At 50.1% G+C, this 16,727-nt stretch overlaps 6 non-coding genes across 6 annotated transcripts; all 6 read left to right on the top strand.

The window, feature by feature from the left end:
• Window positions 1-2,444: 2,444 nt before the first annotated feature.
• On the top strand, window positions 2,445-2,517 carry Trnam-cau. Its single transcript has one exon. It is a non-coding gene; the product is annotated as a tRNA-Met (tRNA).
• A 303-nt stretch (window positions 2,518-2,820) lies between these two features.
• Trnae-uuc lies at window positions 2,821-2,894 on the top strand. Its single transcript has one exon. It is a non-coding gene; the product is annotated as a tRNA-Glu (tRNA).
• A 197-nt stretch (window positions 2,895-3,091) lies between these two features.
• On the top strand, window positions 3,092-3,165 carry Trnai-aau. Its single transcript has one exon. It is a non-coding gene; the product is annotated as a tRNA-Ile (tRNA).
• A 12,494-nt stretch (window positions 3,166-15,659) lies between these two features.
• Trnar-ucg lies at window positions 15,660-15,730 on the top strand. The gene has a single exon. It is a non-coding gene; the product is annotated as a tRNA-Arg (tRNA).
• Window positions 15,731-16,187: 457 nt separating this feature from the next.
• On the top strand, window positions 16,188-16,259 carry Trnae-uuc. The gene has a single exon. It is a non-coding gene; the product is annotated as a tRNA-Glu (tRNA).
• Window positions 16,260-16,515: 256 nt separating this feature from the next.
• Trnai-aau lies at window positions 16,516-16,590 on the top strand. The gene has a single exon. It is a non-coding gene; the product is annotated as a tRNA-Ile (tRNA).
• Window positions 16,591-16,727: the final 137 nt, after the last annotated feature.

Below are 16,727 nucleotides of genomic sequence, written 5' to 3'. Positions count from 1 at the left end.
AGGATGTCCTCTGTCAATGATTTTGTACGCCATTGCAGTGGAGCCGCTACTGAACAACTTGGCGCATAGCGGGATCGGACTTAGCGTCGAGTCTGTCACTATCCCATGCATTGCGTATGCTGACGATGTATGCGTAGCTGTGTCATCATCGCAACAACTTATGTCAGCGGAAACTCTTTTACAAACATTCACGTTTCTTTCAGGAGCAATACTCAATAGAACTAAAACCACAGCTTTGCAGATCGGTGGCGGTATCTGAGACATATCCCATGTTACCTGGTGCAAGGTCAAGGATTCTCACACAACCCTCGGTGTTACTTTTGAGGCCAAACCAGACAAATTCCTGACGAAGAACTGGTCACACATGCTTAATAAATTACGTGCTGCTTTGATACTTCACTCCGACCGTGACTTGAACATACTACAGAAAGTTAAGACCATCGAGATCGCCATTACGAGCAAGATGACTTATTTGGCGCAAATTCTTCCCATCTCCGACCATCTAGCCAAGAGTATACAACAAGCGTTATGTTGGTTTCTTTTTAGGGGGCACATTTTCAAAGTTCAATTCGATACCTTAACCTTACCTTCGTTCAAAGGTGGCCTTAACCTCATTAAAGTAGACAAAAAATGTGTCACCCTGCTCCTAAATCGCATCAGGAAGGAGTTCCGTACCCGGAGGACCAGTATCATCACAAACCTCGTTCAGCGGTGGAAGCCTCATAGCCTTGACCCACCCGTTAATATCGCCGGCATTCCATTTTCTTACCGACATGTGCGACTGTACTACATGGAAATGAGCTACATTCGACACAACATCGTCGATAACGGAAGCCTTACGAACAGGAAGCTTTATGGCCTTCTCATGACAACAAACCACAGGAATCGTCTCGAAGAAAAACATCCACATACACATTGGAGTATAGTATGGCGGAATGTGCACAGCGACGTGTTACCGTCACGCGTCATAGCCGACTGGTATCTAACAGTCAACGGTAAAGTAGCAACGAATGAAAAGCTACATAAAATTGGCCTTCATCCAACGCCCAACTGTGACGCATGCGGAAGGGTCGATACGCTTCTTCATAGGTTCACGTGCGGACATGCAGAAGAAATTACTACATTTCTTCGTCAACGATTGTCGGTGATAGACCGTACGACGCCCTGTGGTGTAGATCTTTTAGAGGTCATTCAGCCACAAAAACTGAGATATCCACGAGCAAAAAAACAACGCTGCAACGTGGATCATGGGCCACACATTACCGTTTATTATGCAGAATAGGCATGCTACTTTCCTCGACTATTATTCTTACTTAGAAATTGAACACTTTAAAATGAGACAACACTGTGACTACAGGAGGATATTTGGAAATATGCTGATCATCATAATTAACGGTTAAATGCTTCAAATACAATATTTCGGATCGCAGAGGTTGCCAGTGACCTGTATATATGAATCCCATTTGCTTCCTGGGACTTTAGTGCTTGTCGGATTTTACGATACTATTCAGATGCTCACCAATGCAGAAGGCATTTTTTCTTTCCCATTTTCGTTTTCACATTTCCCTTCTCTCGCAGAGCGGCGGAACAACCTTCCTTCAATTATGAAGTGATAGTCTTGTGCATCATAAAAATTTCTGTTTACTACTTGGCCAAAAAAAAAAAAAAAAAAAAAACCACCACAAGAAGACATTTCATTTCTTATACTGCGCTACGGCGGGCTAGCAATGATACACACTTTGTTCATTCTATTCTTATTACAAATTGGAGAAAAAGTGGTGTAGGGGTAACGTCTAGAGAAAAAAAAAGAAAACAAAGCATCGGTGGCTCAGTGGTCAGGGCCGGCACGGTAGCTCAGCGTGTTCGGCCAGAGAGCCAGTTGACCTCTGCAATAAAAAACTGAGTGGAAGGATCAACCTCCGAACTTGAACAAGATGTCTTGCGACGTCCGCAACGACCGAACGCAAGGATCAATAATGAACAAAAATGAAAAAAAGAAAAAAAAAAGTGGTAGAATGCTCACCTGCCACGCGGGCGGCACGGGTTCGATTCCCGGCCGAGGCATTATTTTGCTTCTCTCGCGATAATGCTGCTGTGTGGCTTGCGCGCTTGACATGCATGATCCACAAGAATGTATATCTGGATTCCCTTGAGAAGAACCGAGAACGCAGCACTCGCGGGTCCCCACTAGGACGCTCGCAACATGTTCTACAGACTAGCGTCGGCCTGGCCTCACAAGTTGCTGTGTCCGGGTGCCTCCGAGGCACTGAACTTTAACGACAAGGAGTGCTGCCAATCGTTGCAACAGCTGCAGCAACACCGCGATCAACTGGGCCGGCAGTGCACGTGTAGCAACAGAACACGTTATCCAGGAAGTACAGTGTCTCTACGTCTAATATTGGGTAAGGTGTTTACCCAGTTTCCAGGACCAGTGGTGCACCCGTGCCTCGGTAGCGCAGTAGGCAGCGCCTAAGTCTCATAATCTTAAGGTCGTGAGTTCGATCCTCACCCGGGGCATTTAATTTCCTGTGACTGATGGTGGTGCTGTTACTAGGGCGCCAACGTATTTCTTGTTTGTTGTCCACAACGTTTCAACGCTTCAGCGGGAAATTGTTTACTTCCTGTTATTGCTACTTACAGCTTCCCTTTTCCTCTTCTCCCAGCAGAGCATGAAGCGAAAAGCATTGCTGTGTGACGTTTGAGGTGTGCGCCTTGCCAGTCAGTATGCGCTAAGATGCTCGCAAAGAGAGCAGGGCGCCGACGCGGGACTCGACACGAAACGCGACAAGCGACGGTCCGACCCGTGGGAGAAACGCCCACGTCGCGTGTGGTCTAGTGGCTAGGATACCTGGCTTTCACCCAGGAGGCCCGGGTTCGATTCCCGGTACCGGACCGGAATTTTTTCCACACGAATCGTGACAGGTTTGAGCTGTCCGAGCTGCCGTTTCCCGTCCTGCTCGCAACATAGCTACTGTTTCGTGACCGTCAGCAGAATATAGACGAGGGAAGTAGACACACGACGACCACAGAAATGGTGTATGGCTTCATGTCACAAGTTTCCAGCGTAGGGCTGAGCAACTGCATCTGGCGAGGCCCGTTAGCTCAGTTGGTTAGAGCGTCGTGCTAATAACGCTAAGGTCGTGGGTTCGATCCCCCCACGGGCCACTACTCTTTTACTACTACGAAAAGGCAGCGCCGATTTCAGCTGGCCAGTGTGATGACCAAAAGATCATCAGCCTGCGTGGAAGTTGACAGAGGATCCGAACCCGACTCGCCGGGAAGCGCTACAGCATTCACTCGGCAATGGCCATAATATCTTGAATACACTGGTTCTCAACCGATAAAGAGAAAATGAAAGAAAATGTCCGATGTCCGATTGCCGATGCGTAACAACTTTCAGTACTTGGGCGTGTGAGTGCATGGGAACACAGGGTACTGTTGGCAGTTTTACTTCCTATTTTTCTTTCTCCTTTGTTTTCGGAGCTACAGCCTGATTCGGTCAGGGAGACGCCACCGTGAAATGAAGGGGGCGTGCTGTGTGTCCATCGCCTCGCCTCTCCTCTCCTCACCTCACCTCTCTCAGTCGTTTCTCGTGCTTGTCGTTTTGATACAGGCCGATTTGAGAGCGTCAGCTCTCGCGTTCGCTGAGACAAGTCGTTTGTCGAGACAAGTGACAAGTCGAGACAGGTCGAGTCCTTCAACGTGAGTACCATGTCGACAATTACTAGGGCAAACACTGCACAGTTTGTGTTCGATAGAAATGCTTTGCGGCCCACCGCTTTTGAAATCCACGAATTTACATTTTAAGATTTGAAAATCCGGAAGATGTAGTAGACTCGTTTCAATTGGATTTCGTGCTATATTCGCTACTTTTGAAGTTGTTTTCCGGCGACATCTGTGAAAAATTTATTGAAAAATTTGGCGGAGTGCGTAAATTTAGGCATGTCAATGGCACAGTCAGTTATGTGCAAATTGTGCCCTCAGGTTATGGTGTTAGGACTGTTCGAGTATTTGATGTGCCTCCTGAATGTGGCAATGATTTAGTTGCACGTGCTCTAACTCAGTACGGCGTGGTCTTGTCGGTAGTTAACGAAAAGTGGTCTAGTGGGTACCGATACCAGGTTAATAGCGGCGTACGAAGTGTACGCATTGACTTAAAGAGACATATTCCATCTTACGTTATGATTGCGGGCTGTAGGGCTCGAGTGACATATCGGCCAGCCACCCACGTGCTCAATTTGTCATTCAATTGAGCATTTACGTGTAGATTGTCCCCGTAGACAACCCGTGCAGCTCCCACGTAGTGACGCTGCGCCTACTGGCGGCCACTTTGTGCCACTAATGAGTGAAATAGTAGCGGGCACTGTACCACAACCCCGACCTGCCGACGCCATTCGTGCTGAGGACGTACCAAGTGAGGTGAATGTTACTGTCGACGCACCACAGGACCAGATGGAGGACGCTCCCATTTTGTCCTCGGCTGTGGTAGAGTCGGATTCAGTTAATAAGGAGATCCCAGAGGTTTCGGATAATACATCCATTGCTATTTCGGAAGAGATGGACACCTCCTTACCACCGCCTCTTCCGCCTGAAGAGGTTCGCCTCGCACCGAGGAAAGGGCGTACAAAGAAAAGTAAAAATGAGGGTACTAGGCGCCAGCAGTCTGATGATTTACCGAGCACCCCTGTATCAGAGAGTGAGAGTGAGTTCAGACATCTTGCCCCCCTCCCTCTGAAAGTTCCGAGCTCCAGGAGCGTATAAGGGAACAAACAGCACATCTCAAGCTTTGCTTAAATACGGCGCGCGAACAGGGTGCGCATGCTGCGAAGCGCAAAAGCGAGCAAAGTAGCGAGCAGCTGCCGCAGCGCACACGCAGGCATTCGGCGACGTCGGCCGCCGGTACAGCCACAACACAGCGGACGAGGCCACGTACACAGATACCGCTCGCGGTCGCGCCCAACAGACCGACAGACCAGCGCAAGACGCCCTGGTGGAAGCAGGAGGAGGAGGACTACTCTGGATCCCATTAGCGGCTTTTTACTCTGACCTGCTGCAATTCGTGCCCAGTTTACCTGAGACGTTATGTTACGCTGTTCCTGCACGCTGAAAGTTATTTTCTGCACAGTGTTGTCCAGGAGTTATGTTATGCATTGCAGCGCTTCTTGACAATTTTATTGGTGTGCTTAAGACGCAACATCTGCGGCTTCCGTTTCTTATTTTTCTTGCTCATACTTGAGTGTCTGTGATTTAAATGGCCGTCGCTCGTCAACATCTAAAGATTTTCTCAGTTTTATCACTCAATGTAAATCGCATAATAGCTGCGCATAAAATAATAAGTTTTATAGACTTTTTAACTTTGGGAGGCTACGACGTTGCATTGCTCCAAGAAGTCACTGTTAAGCACTTCAATAACGTCCGTGGCTACGATGTCATCTACAACATTAATGTTGAAGGTACTTGTGGCACCGCGATCCTTTATGAAACTGTATTGCAACCAACTAACGTTCAATTTTTACCGAATGGCCGCCTACTTGCGTATACCTTCCAGGATGTTACGTTTATTAATATTTACGCGCCGAGTGGCACCGACCACAAACGTGCTCGATCTGTCTTTTTTAATCAAGATGTGGTTCCGTTCTTTGCGTCGACCCGCTATGTAGTAGTCGGCGGAGACTAACTGTGTTACTGCCGCAGCCGATCAATTTCCAACAGCTACCACGTGCCCGGAACTTTGTCAACTAATTGTGACCAGTGATTTGATCGATGTTTGGCGTCATTTTCATCCTGCCACAACGCAGTACACACATTTCTATCAGAACGGTGCCAGCAGAAGCGATCGAATTTATGTGTCGCGGCCACTTCAAACCTGTCTTCAGAGAGTGGCGGTACATTCCGTCGCTTTTAGTGATCTCTGCGGTGTTGTGTGTGACGTGCAATTACTGGTAAATAGGAAGGCGCCACCTTCCCGTGCTTGGAAACTCAATACACGCCACCTCTCTGCCGCCCGTTTACGTTGCGAGATTCAGAATGTGGCAGCTTTGTTCCGAAAAACGGGGAAATTATACCTCGGTCTCACAATGGTGGGTCGACTTAGCCAAACCGCAGTTGCGTAATGTTGCGATGCGGTATGCAAGGGAGGCGTCGTTTTGGGAGAGGCGCACAATTGCCTTTTATCAGGAGTGCCTCCAAGATGCGCTTGATGCACCCGTGGCGCCGGATCAAAACTTACGCGCACATTTAAATGGACTTAAAAATAAGATACTCCAACTCCAAAAGGCGAAAGGACTTCTGATCCGGAGCCGACCGCTGTGTGAAACGATTGAAGAGGTGCCAACGCTTTACCACTTGGCACGCGAGAAACGGTTGGCGCGGAGGAAAGTCATTACCGCTCTAATCACGGACACTGGTGATCGTCTCACGGCGAAGCATGAGATCGTTCCCCACGTCTCCGACCATTTTAAGAGATTGTTCGGACGGACTGCTGTCGACGATGTAGCACTTTCGTTTCTGTTAGATGAATTGGGTACTGTCATCTCCGACTCTGACCGACAGTCGCTGGATGAGATGTCACAGGACGATGTGAAAGACGTGTTGCGTTCGTTTCGTCTTGGGAAGTCTCCAGGTCCAGATGGTCTTCCCATAGAATTTTACCTGGCTTATTGGGATATTTTCGGTGAGACATTGACGATCATGATAAATGAAATTGTTCGTGCTGCTGCTGTCCCTTCGAAGTTCGTTGAAGGGCGTATCGTATTAATTTCGAAGACACCGACAGCATGCCGTGTTGAGGCGTTACGCCCTATCACACTTTTAAATACAGATTATAAACTGGTGCACGATGCCTCGCAACGAAACTCAATGTGGTCATGGACAAGGTCATCAGTCCCTTCCAGTCGTGTGGTGTGCAACGCCGAAGCATTTTTCACGCTGCGGCTTCATACCGAGACGTGGTCGCGTACGCAGCCATTAATGACCTGTCCGCTGGCATTCTCTCCATCGACTTTGCCAATGCATTCGACCGTATCGGGCACGATTATCTTCTGTCCGTCATGACAAAACTGGGGTTCGGCGGCCACTTTCTCGATGCTATACGGAATCTTTTAACGTCGGCGACGTCAGTAATTGTCATCAATGGTTGGCAGTCGCCGCCCATTCCTATTACAAGATCGGTCAGACAGGGCTGTCCTTTATCAATGCTCCTATTTGTCATTGCGCTCGACCCGTTTTTGCGCGCAGTCGGTCGAATCATTGAAGGTGTCCAGCTCTGTCACGTCTCTCTCAAATGTGCTGCCTATGCTGACGACGTGGGACTTTTCATGGGGCGGGCACATGACTTGGACAGAGTTCGCGATGTTCTGACATTGTACGAACGTGCCTCTGGCGCCGTTCTGAATACGCGGAAAACTGTATTGGTACCACTGGGTCGTCGGGGACTGTCTGCTGAACGGGACTGGTTCCGTGTTGTGCGCACCCACAAAATTTTAGGACTCGACATTGCAGCGTGCCCACAAAAAATGCAAGTTTTAAACTGGAGGCGCATTCTTGGCACTGTGAAGGCCCTATGTCGCAGCCACTCAGGTCGCCGACTCAACTTACATCAACGTGGGGCTGTCATTAACACATTCATCTTATCGAACGCGTGGTACATCGCCCAACTGCTTAGTGTTCCGAAGCCGATCGGGAGGGCGATTTCGCAGGCAGTCTACTGGCTCCTGTGGCGGCATGAAATTTTTAAAGTCAAGGCTTCGACCTGTGTCATCGACAGGCAGCTGGGCGGCCTCGGTTTCACCGACGTTCCACGCAAATGTGGCGCTCTGCTCGTCCACCGGACAGCCAACCTGCAGTCCGACAACCCGGCAGGAAGCACCGCGGCACTCCTGGAGCTCTACCGCCCACGCTCTGAAGCGGCGCCCGTCTCTCTCGCGGCCATCCCGTATAAGATGTCCTACATACGGGAGTACTTTTTAACGAGGAGCTACGCTCTGTCAACGGCTACCGACAGACACAGGACCGCCCGCGGACTCTACGTTGCCCTGACTGGACAACCTCCGCGTCAAACTGGTGTTCCGGAACCCCACGGTGGAATGGGTGAATGTGTGGGCAAACATCAACAACCCGGTGTTGCCGTCGGACATGAGTGCGCTCTGGTTTAAGATCGTCAACAACACCCTAGCGACGAACCAGCGGCTTGCCGACATTCATCTCCTTCCCTCTGCCAACTGTGGTAGATGTGGTGCTGTGGACACACGGGAACATCGTTTTGAGTGTGCATCGGTGTCGACGGTATGGCGGCTGTGTCAACGAATGGTCGCCCACATTAATAGAACGCCTCCTCACCTTGTGACTGTTCGTCGTGTGATAGTGCCTAACTTCAAAGCTTTCCCGCGGACGAAAAATAACGCCACTGTCTGGATCTTAGGGCATACGATTTATGCCCTTATCGATATGGCCGTCACTGATACTGTGATTTACGTGGATTATTTGTTGGCCCAGTATATGACACTGAAGGATTGCGTTCAATTTCGCGAATTGTTTGCGAATTTTTTGAAGGCGGCCTTGGATTACGGCTATGAAATGGAACTGCGGCAAACACCTTGAACTGAGATTTCCTGAGCTGACGCGTTCCATTTTTTAATTTCTTTTTCCTTCTTTTATTTGTTTTATTTGTGTTATGGTTGGTTTTTTTTTTTTTTTTTTTTTTTTTTTTTTGTGGTTTTAGGGCGCAAAACTTCTATGGTCATTAGCGCCCAGCCCGTGACTTAAGACAGTAAGAAACCGAAATTTAAAACCAGCAGCAAGGGGAACAAAGTCAGAAAATTGGAGAAACTAAAAATAGAAGACTGCTTAAAAATCCACTACAGAAAGGGGGTGATTGTCCCCAAAAAAAGCGTCAAATGACTGACGTCATTTCACTGTCACTAATAAACTGGAGAACGCGGTCGGCGGAGCGCGTGTCATCTGCTAAAATCGACGATAGATCAGGCGATAGCTGTAGACGGAAGCGTAATGGATTAAAATAGGGGCATTCAATTAAAAGGTGTCTTACCGTCCACAGCTGAGAGCAGTGGGGACAGAGTGGGGGAGGATCGCCGCTTAAAAGATGTCGATGGCTAAAACGACAGTGCCCTATCCGGAGTCTAGCTAAAATTACCTCCTCCCGACGACGCGTTCGGGAGGAAGAGGTCCAAGCGCAAGGAAGGGCTTTCACTTCCCGCAATTTATTACAGGAAAGTGCCGACCAATGGGCATGCCATAATTGAGCAACATGGCGACATAAATCGTTCCGAAGATCGGTGAAGGGAAGCGACTGAATAGCTGGCCGAGGAAGAGAGACTGCGGCCTTGGCCGCTACATCGGCCGCCTCATTCCCACAGATACCAGCGTGTCCCGGGAGCCAGAGGAACGCCACCGAGACGCCCCTCAGGTGAAGCAAGCGCAGACAGTCCTGAATCCGGTGGACCAGAGGGTGCACAGGGTAAAGAGTTTGGAGACTGAGGAGAGAGCTGAGAGAATCTGAGCAGATAACGTACTGTATCCGCTGATGGCGGCGGATGTAGTGGACAGCCTGGAGAACAGCGTAAAGCTCCGCAGTATAAACCGAATACTGGCCGGGAAGCCGAAAGCGATTTGGGGTGTCGCCAACAATATAGGCACTCCCTACACCTAACGATGTTTTCGAGCCGTCGGTGTAAATAAATGTGGCGTCCGTCATTTCTGCACATAGAGCAGCAAATGCCCGACGATAAACAAGTGTAGGGGTACCATCTTTGGGAAATTGACAAAGGTCACGGAGCAGGCAGATCCGGGGACGGAGCCAAGGCGGTGCTGTACCCCAAGTGGTCAGGAAGGTTTTAGGAAAGCGGAAGGAAAGAGAATGGAGCAGTTGACGGAAGCGGACTCCCGGGGGTAGTAGGGAGGAGGGGCGGCCTGCATACCCTACATCAAAGGAGGCGTCGAAAAAAAGGTCGTGGGCTGGATTAGCAGGCATGGAAGACAGGCGGCTAGCGTAACGACTCAGGAGGACTGCTCGCCGATTGGACAGCGGAGGTTCAGCAGTCTCAGCATAAAGGCTTTCCACAGGGCTAGTGTAAAAAGCTCCAGACACTAAACGTAATCCACGGTGGTGGATAGAGTCGAGACGCCGAAGAATAGACGGCCGAGCAGAGGAGTAGACTATGCTTCCATAATCCAATTTCGAGCGCACTAAGGCGCGATAGAGGCGGAGAAGGACCACTCGGTCCGCTCCCCAGGAGGTACCATTCAGGACACGGAGGGTGTTAAGTGATCGCAGACAGCGAGCCGAAAGATAGGAAACGTGGGAGGACCAGCATAGTTTTCTGTCAAACATAAGACCCAAGAATTTAGCGACGTCTGAAAACGGAAGGTTGACAGGACCGAGATGTAAGGAGGGCGGAAGAAACTCCGTACGTCGCCAAAAATTGACACAAACGGTCTTACTGGGTGAAAAACGGAAGCCAGTTTCGATGCTCCACGAGTGGAGGCGATCGAGACATCCTTGAAGACGTCGTTCAAGAAGGCTGGTCCGTTGAGAGCTGTAGTAGATCGCAAAATCGTCCACAAAGAGGGAGCCCGAGACATCAGGAGGGAGACAATCCATAATTGGATTTATGGCGATGGCAAACAGTACAACACTCAGCACGGATCCCTGGGGTACCCCGTTTTCTTGGGAGAAGGTACGGGAGAGAGTAGTGTTCACCCGTACCCGAAAAGTGCGCTCTGCCATAAATTCGCGAAGAAAAAGGGGCAGCCGGCCTCGAAAGCCCCAAGAGAACAGTGTGCGGAGGATGCCTGTCCTCCAACAGGTATCGTATGCTCGCTCCAGATCAAAAAATATTGCTACCGTTTGGCGTTGCCGGAGAAAATTGTTCATGATATAAGTGGAGAGAGCGACAAGATGGTCAACTGCAGAACGATGCTTCCGAAATCCGCATTGGGCTGGTGTTAAAAGGCTGCGGGATTCCAGCCACCAAGCTAAACGGTAATTCACCATACGCTCCAAAACCTTACAGACACTACTCGTGAGAGAAATGGGGCGATAGCTAGAGGGGAGATGTTTGTCCTTTCCAGGTTTCGGAACGGGAACGACAATAGCTTCCCGCCACCGTCTGGGAAAAGTGCTGCCGGTCCAAATTCGATTATAAAGGCGAAGGAGGTAACGCAGACTATGGGTGGATAAATGCAGCAACATTTGGACATGGATACCATCCGGTCCTGGGGCGGAGGAGCGAGAAGATGAGAGGGCATGTTTGAGTTCCCGCATGGAGAAAACGGTATTGTAGCTTTCGTGATTTTGGGAGGAGAAAGCAAGAGGTCGCACTTCCGCTGCACGTTTCTTCGGGAGAAACGCTGGCGGGTAATTTGAAGAGCTCGAAATCTCAGCAAAGTGCTGACCCAACGAGTTAGAAATTGCGACGGGGTCCACTAAGGTATCATGTGCGACAGTGAGCCCAGAAACCGGGGAGAAACTAGGCGCGCCTGAGAACCGTCGAAGCCGACTCCAAACTGCCGAGGAGGGAGTGAAGGCGTTAAATGAGCTAATAAAGAATTTCCAGCTTGCCTTCTTGCTATCGCGGATGACACGACGGCATCGCGCACGGAGCTGCTTATAGCGGATACAGTTGGCCAAAGTAGGATGGTGACGGAAAATGCGAAGAGCACGTCGCCGCTCACGTATTGCGTCACGGCATGCCTCGTTCCACCAAGGAACTGGGGGGCGCCGGGGCAATTCGGAGGTGCGTGGTATTGAACGTTCCGCAGCTGTAAGGATAACGTCGGTAATGTGTGTGACCTCATCGTCGACGCTGGGAAAGCGACGGTCATCGAATGTCGCGAGAGACGAAAAAAGTGTCCAATCGGCTTGGGCAAACTTCCAGCGTCGCGGGCGCATATATGGCAGTTGAGGCTGCAGTCTGAGGACACATGGAAAGTGGTCACTCGAGTGTGTATCATCAAGGGCGAACCATTCGAAGCGCCGAGCTAGCGGAACAGTACCGACCGCAAGGTCCAAATGAGATAAGGTTGTCGTGGAGGCAGACAAAAATGTGGGGACCCCAGTGTTGAGGCAAACTAGATCCGCTTGGTGGAAGACGTCTAGCAATACGGAGCCACGTGGACAAGGGTGTGGAGATCCCCAAAGCGGGTGGTGGGCATTGAAGTCCCCAACCAGCAAATAGGGGGGTGGAAGCTGACCAAGAAGATGAAGGAGATCAGCTCGTGCCAGTGGTGTGGACGATGGAATGTATACAGTACAAAGAGAGAACGTGTATCCGGAAAGTGAAAGACGGACGGCGACAGCTTGGAAGGAAGTGTTTAAGGGGATTGGGTGATAATGGAGAGTATCACGGAGAAGAATCATGAGTCCTCCATGGGCTGGAGAGCCTGCAACAGAGGGGAGATCATATCGGACAGACTGAAAATGAGGGAGAACAAAGCGGTCATGGGGACGCAGCTTTGTTTCCTGAAGACAGAAGATGACCGGCGAGTAGGAGCGTAAGAGGACCGACAATTCATCCCGATTGGCTCGAATGCCGCGGATATTCCAGTGGATAATGGACATGGGGTGAAAAGAGAATGGAGGAATGTGACCAAAGTTGCTGTCAACTCAAAGACTGCTCGGAGCTAGCAACCGACAGCATGGAATGGCATTCAGCCGAAGGCAGAAGATCCTGATCCATAAGTTGGTCAGGATCAGTCCCTGCCACCAGCGATCGGCCGGTTGACCGGCCACCAGCAGTGCGCCTCGGCGACACAGAAGATGGCCGAGGGCGATTTCCGCCAGGTGGTGCTGTAGAGGGGGCACGCCTTGGCGGAGAAGGAGAGGAACTGGGTTTCTTTGTAGCCTTCTTGGAAGAATGTTGTTTAGAGGAAGGAGGAACCGATGGTTGTGAAGCTGCGGTCCGTAAAAACTCTTCACGAGTATGCTCTTTTTTGGAAGACTTGGCGTCCGACTTTTGGGCTCGAGATGTAGCAGAACCCGACGAAGGGTGAGCCAGAGAGTGGGCAGGCGAAAGTGGTGAGGTTGAACGAGCGATCTTTGCGCTGGCCGATCTGACGACCGTGGTACTAAAGGTGAGGTCGCAAGTCTGCGTGGCCGCCTCCTTTGTTGGCCGAGGAGAAGCAAGGACAGTGCTGTATTTTCCTGTCTGAGGCACGGTGGGCTTGCGACTGGCGAATAATTTTCGAGCAGCAAAGGTCGACACCTTTTCCTTCACCCTTATTTCCTGGATGAGCTTCTCATCCTTAAAAACGGGGCACTCTCGAGAGGAAGCAGCGTGGTCACCCATACAGTTGATGCAGCGAGGGGATGGAGGTGGACAAGCACCCTCATGGGCATCCGTGCCACACGTAACACATTTGGCTGGATTGGAACAGGACTGGCTGGTGTGATTGAACCGCTGACATCGATAGCAACGCGTAGGGTTTGGGACGTAAGGGCGAACGGAAATTATCTCATAGCCTGCTTTGATTTTCGAAGGGAGTTGAACTGTGTCAAATGTCAAGAAGACAGTGCGGGTGGGAATGATGTTCGTGTCAACCCGTTTCATTACTCTATGAACTGCCGTTACGCCCTGGTCAGACAGATAGTGCTGAATTTCTTCGTCAGACAATCCATCGAGGGAGCGTGTATAAACGACTCCACGCGAGGAATTCAAGGTACGGTGCGGTTCCACCCGGACAGGGAAGGTGTGGAGCAGAGTAGTACGCAGCAATTTTTGTGACTGGAGGGCACTGTGTGTTTCTAACAACAGGGTGCCATTCCGTAATCGGGAACAAGACTTTACAGGACCTGCTATTGCATCGACTCCTTTCTGGATAATGAAAGGGTTGACCGTGGAGAAGTCGTGACCTTCATCAGACCGAGAAACAACAAGGAACTGTGGCAACGATGGAAGAATCGTCTGTGGCTGAGACTCAGTATGCTTACGTTTGTGACTAGACTTAGTGGAAGGTGAGGAAACCATTGCGGAAGAATCCCCCATGATTACCGGCGTCTCCGATGGCGCGCTCCTCCCTTGTGGGGGCCCTCTCTGAGGGCACTCCCGCCTTAGGTGATTGTTCACACCTCAGGTCACACCTCCCGACAAACGGACGGAGGGACCAATCGGCACTTTCGGAAGGTATCAGCTCGGGTAATCACCCCTCCCTGGGCCTGGCCTTCACCAGGGGGTACGTACGTGTCCTACCTGTCTACCCGGGGCGGGGAATTACGCGTTACCCCGTCACCGGCTACGCATGGAAGTGCGTGGGTCGGCCTTCAGACACGCACAGGGAGGAAGAAAGAGAAAGGGAAAGGAAAGAAGAAGGGGTCTCAAACGCCGCAGCGGAGAAAAGGGTAAAGAGAAGAGGTAAGAAAAGGAGAAGGACAAAGGGAGGAAGAAGACATACAAGCAAGGAAGAAGAAGAATGCGGTACATTTACAAGCGTCCGTCTCCGGACGTAGGCGCAAACCATACTCCCAGAGGGGGAGAAAGTGAAGGAAAGAGCCAGAGGTGAGGGGGGGGGTGAAGACAGGGGATGGGGAAGGATGCGGAAAGGGAAGGTATGCAGCCCGGAAAGGAAGGAAGGCCACATTAGCTCGGGGCCCCGTGCTCGCTACGCACGTATCCACAAAAGAGTTGTGGATCCCCTGGGGGGTGTTATGGTTGGTGACTTGTGCCACAACCACACTACGGGTCGTTCTGGTTTTATCTCCAAGGGAGGAGTGTCCTTTTACTTTTGAGGAATTTTATTTTGTTCACAAGACTTCATGGGTATTTTAGAAGATACAGCCTGTTTGTGTGGAACATTCATAGCTGCAGAAGTGTTTTTTTCCAGTCTCTTAATTTCCGTTCCCGGACTGTCGCGATTTCATTTTATTACTTTGAGGTGATTTCCATTTCGTTCGTGTGATGCGCACATCGACGTAAACTTTCAGTTGTGAAGTTGTGCAGCGTTGACGCCTCTTTTTTAACAACTCTCTGCTACATCAAAGAGACTGCCGCTCGTCAAGAAGGAGAAGTATTTTATTTTACGTGGAATGGTTTTAGTTGCAATACGAGCAGAAGATTTGAACCAGCGGAGGACAGAAGACCGTCCACGAAATCCGCGATACCATTACTTTTCGTTCTTCGTTTTTCTGTGGAAAAAGACACCATACCATCTGAGAAGACTATGATTTTGTTTTACGTTATTCCTCTGTTCAACGAAGTTCGACAGTCCAGCAAATATAGCGTTGAAGCTCGCCGAAGAAGGCATATTTTGGTGAGAGTAAGGAGGGCTATAAGGGGAGTTGGGAGGCCCTAAAAAAAGTGGTAGAATGCTCGCCTGCCACGCGGGCGGCCCGGGTTCGATTCGCGGCCGATGCATCATTTTGTTTTTTCTCTGATACTGGAGCTGCGTGTCTTTCGCACTCTAAGTGCGTGAACCTTGAGAATGAACCGCGGGATTTCCGTGTGGAAATAATCAAACATGCAGCGCGCACGACTGCTCGTTTGGACTGTTGTGTGCTATTGTACATACTGGCGTCGGCCCAGCATCGCAAGTTGCCTGTCGCGCCGGGAATGCACGTGTAGTAACAGAAAAAATGAGCCAGGAAGTGCAGACTCTCTACCACTGGTATTTGATACTTACCGCGATTCCAGAATGTGTGGCGATCACCTGCCTCGTTAGCGCAGTGGGCAGCGCGTAAGTCTCGATCTTAAGGTCGTGAGTTCGATCCTCACCCGGGGCATTTAATTTACTTTCGTTCACACCTAAATTGACGGCTCTGGGGTTGCGAAGGAGCGAAACACTTTGTGGTTTCTTATCCACAAGGCTTCAACGACTCAGCGTGAAAATGTTTACTTCCCGTTATTACTACTTGCAGTTCTTTTGTAAAATTTTCAAGAAAAAAAAGTACTAGTAATAAAACTGAATTTCGTATGATGTAACACGTAAAGTCACACAATGTACGACCTGCTATATAATGATAGGCACCAGGTCTTTAGTAGCAAAATAAGTAAATAAATGTTACTACTTACAGCTTTGCTTTTCCTCCTACTCCAGTAACAACGAGACCAAAAGCAATGGTTTGTGACTTTTGCCATGCGCGCCTCGCCATGGCCGCGCGAAAAGATGCTCGCAAACAGGGGAAACTGCGACACGGAGAGCGAGTAGACGGCGTGTAAACACCCAGAAACATGCGCGCGTCCGGTGTGGTCTAGTGGCTAGAATACCTGGCTTTCACCCAGGAGACCCGGGTTCGATTCCCGGTACCGGAACGGATTTTTTCGGAACAAATCAGGACAAGTTTTGACCCTGCGAAATGCTGTTTCACGTCCTCCTCCCATTATAGCTACTGGCTCGTAAACGTCAGCTGAAAACAGTCGAGAGAAACTGGCACGCAATGAAATTACTACGAGCAGCGGAATAAAGGGAGAAGAGACGCTGGTCCACTGTTGGACTGCTACCATAGAAATGTTACGTGGCAATACACAGAGCAATTCCCTCGAAGCGATGGAAGACCGTCTGCACCGAGGCCCGTTAGCTCAGTTGGTTAGAGCGTCGTGCTAATAACGCTAAGGTCGTGGGTTCGATCCCCCCCACGAGCCACTAGGAGTTTATTATTTCAAAAAGGCAGCGCCGATTTCGGCGGGGAAGTATGGTGACAAAGAAATCGTCACTTTTTGTGGGAGCTGATGGGGGGGTCCCGAACGCGACTTGTCGGCACGCGCTAAAACACTTCACTT

The sequence above is a fragment of the Schistocerca piceifrons genome, chromosome 2, assembly GCF_021461385.2.
Source record: "Schistocerca piceifrons isolate TAMUIC-IGC-003096 chromosome 2, iqSchPice1.1, whole genome shotgun sequence".
NCBI classification, from domain to species: Eukaryota; Metazoa; Arthropoda; class Insecta; order Orthoptera; family Acrididae; genus Schistocerca; species Schistocerca piceifrons.
Note: the sequence above shows the minus strand (reverse complement) of the source record. Positions and strands in the feature narration are given on the sequence as shown.